Below are 2791 nucleotides of genomic sequence, written 5' to 3'. Positions count from 1 at the left end.
ACCGTACATTATGATCCAGTTTCTTAGTTTAATGATACATTGCTGTATAAAAATATCCTTTTTGTGATAAATATTGTTGTTACTCCAGGGTTCAAGAGGACTTAAATGATATATTGTTAAAGGAAGTAAGGAAGGAAGTCCATTATGCTGATTTAATGACCACAAATGAAATACAAGTAGTTGTAAGAATAGCAGGAGTAATAAAAAGAGGTATAAGATTTTGTGGTTTTTAATCAAACAAAGGAATTAGTATCATCACCTGGTCCCTCCATAACAAGTGCACCCCTCCGAGTGGGATGGTCTAACCCATTTCGTGCAATACACTGCATAATAATGTACTTCTGAATTCTGCCACAGCTATCCTACAACCCTCCAAATACCCCACCAAATCTTTCCAGAGTTCATTCATACATCGGACTGTGCTCGGAAGAGGACAGTTTTTATTTCTTCATCCCATTACCAGTTCTTCTTTTGATATTGACGTTTCTTCAGGCTCATTACAAGATGGAAGAGAACGTGTAAACAGACTGTATACCTAGTTAGAATTACGAGCCATAAACACAAGTGGACTTCAAGTGGTAAGTTGGATAATTATTACCTGTCAAGTAATTGGTTTCATTGTTAATGTGTGGAAGCTTAATCTGCTTTCCTTGTTAATTATTATAGTTATTCTATATAAAATACATTTTGTGTTTTGTATCTGATGTGATGCACTTTTCATTTTATCTTTCATACTAGTAGTGAAGTGATATAGTGTATGTTACATTATAAGTTTTGTTTGAGTTTTGTAGAATCATGTTTTTGCAGGGCCAAATATATTTATTTAAAAAGTATTTTTTTTGTTTAAATTTAAAATAATCTTCTGTTTTGCTGATAATGTATTCACATCTGAAGTAGATTTAAATCTTTACAGCTGATATTTATATATTTCAGGTTCATGTTCATTTTCGTTCTATTTTTTAAAATTAGATCAAATAAAACTTTATTATGAATAAAAATGCATTTGAATTAGATGATACATAGATAAAGAAAATCAGTTTACTGTACTTCTTTGGGGCTATCTATGTGATTATTGACAGTCATTTGATATTTCAATTTCAAATGATTGTATTTGTTATACTTTTACATGTAGTTTGTTTTACTCTTGCTCTAAACCTGTAATGATATGTGCTTAATGAATCCAGTCTTAGATTGTAATAGTCTGTAAATATACACATGCCATTTAGAAAAGTTTCATATTTACAGTTAATCAATAATTTTGCTAATTACTTATATTGTTGGTTATTTAGACTCTATCCTACTGCCTTGCAATTCAAAATCTTTATTGGTATACCTAAAGAAAAGTTTCATTGGCTAAAAGTAGAAAACAAGACTAGTTCTCTATTGTAAGAAATACTATTGTAATACAAAAACGAAAGAGATTTTATTTTGTTTTAAAGAGCAGTCTCTGAAAATACAATGTGATCGAAGTCTTGAGTACACAATCATCTACAATCTTAAAGAAAGATAGCTGAGTTGTAAAATCTTGTAAATTCAAAGAAAATTAAAGAGATTAAGAGAGAAAGATAGAGCTAAAGAGATTTGTTTAAACAGGGATAGATACAGCATAGACCAGGAGAGAGAGATAGAATGGGAGAGAGACAGACAGACAAACAGAGAGCGAAGGAATGAGGGGTGAAATTTGTATATACACACCTATGCAAAAATGAAACCCGAAAACAATTGATCACATGACAGTAATAGAGGGAGAGAGAGAGAGAGAGAGAAAGAAAGAAAGAAAGATAGATAGAAAGATAGAAAGAAAGAAAAAAAGAGAGAAAGATAGAAAGAAAGAAAGAAAGAGAGAGGTATGAAACAGAAAGAGAGAAACAGACAGACAGACAGAGTGATGAGAGATATAAAAAGAGAGAATTAATGAGAGATGAGTTAAGTTTCTATCCATACACACCTGTGCACAAATGAAACCTGGAAGCGATTCTCAAACGAACTAAAACGACTGTAAGATAGAGTGAGAGAGATCATTTAACACTTTTGCTGCGGGGTCACTCTGTACAGCCGTCTGGAATTCCCTCGTGTTAATCACTGAGGAAGTCCATTGAAGGAAATTGGTTTTCCATTAAAACCTCACTCCAGTAACCTCCTGCCAAATCAGGATGTTGTGATTCCTTGTGTTTTTATTTTCAGTCTTTCAATAAATGACAATATTTGTATAGTTCCGTGGTTATGACCCATCTTGTTCATAGAAAGATTGTTTGAGGTGTTTTGATGGGGATACATTGGTTAATTAATAATCAGATTCACCTCACACTTTGGATATTTTAATGACTATTTCTTGACATTTTCTGCAGAAGTAGTTTGTGAAAGGGTTATTGGTTCATTTAAATGTAAAATTAATTGTTTGGTTTTGAAGAGTCAGACATCTGTTTTCAAGTATACAGTATTAAATCTTATATCATATTGGGGAAATAGTGTAAAATCTCTCTTTCACCTATACCATTTAAGGTGAACCATTGTCTTTCAAACCTATGAAAACTGTAGAATCATTGTTTGACTGTTATAATTATTGCAGTAGCAGTGAGAGAAGGGGTTACTGGTTCATTTTAATTTAAGTTTAATTGCTTGGTTTTCAAGAGTCTATTATCTGTTTTCAGTTATACGTATACTAATATTTTATATCATATTGGGAAAATAATTTAAAATCTCACTTTCAGCTATACCATTAATGGTGAACCATTGTCTTTCAAACCTATGAAAACTGTAGAATCATTGTTTGATCGTTATAATTATTGCA

At 31.7% G+C, this 2791-nt stretch overlaps 1 protein-coding gene across 1 annotated transcript in view; it reads left to right on the top strand.

Annotated features, from left to right (window-relative positions):
- The first annotated feature begins 403 nt into the window (after window positions 1-403).
- Window positions 404-2791, top strand: part of LOC594581 (multidrug resistance-associated protein 5) — a 30210-nt gene continuing 27822 nt past the window's right edge. Inside the window, exon 1 of the mRNA XM_030981765.1 lies at window positions 404-578. The gene's annotated coding sequence lies outside the window, so the exon portion shown is untranslated. The remainder of the gene's footprint in view (window positions 579-2791) is intronic.

This window comes from Strongylocentrotus purpuratus, unplaced genomic scaffold (genome assembly GCF_000002235.5).
Source record: "Strongylocentrotus purpuratus isolate Spur 01 unplaced genomic scaffold, Spur_5.0 spur5_scaffold_12, whole genome shotgun sequence".
NCBI lineage: Eukaryota > Metazoa > Echinodermata > Echinoidea > Camarodonta > Strongylocentrotidae > Strongylocentrotus > Strongylocentrotus purpuratus.
The sequence above is the reverse complement of the archived record's forward strand: the minus strand, read 5'-3'. Positions and strand labels throughout refer to the sequence as shown.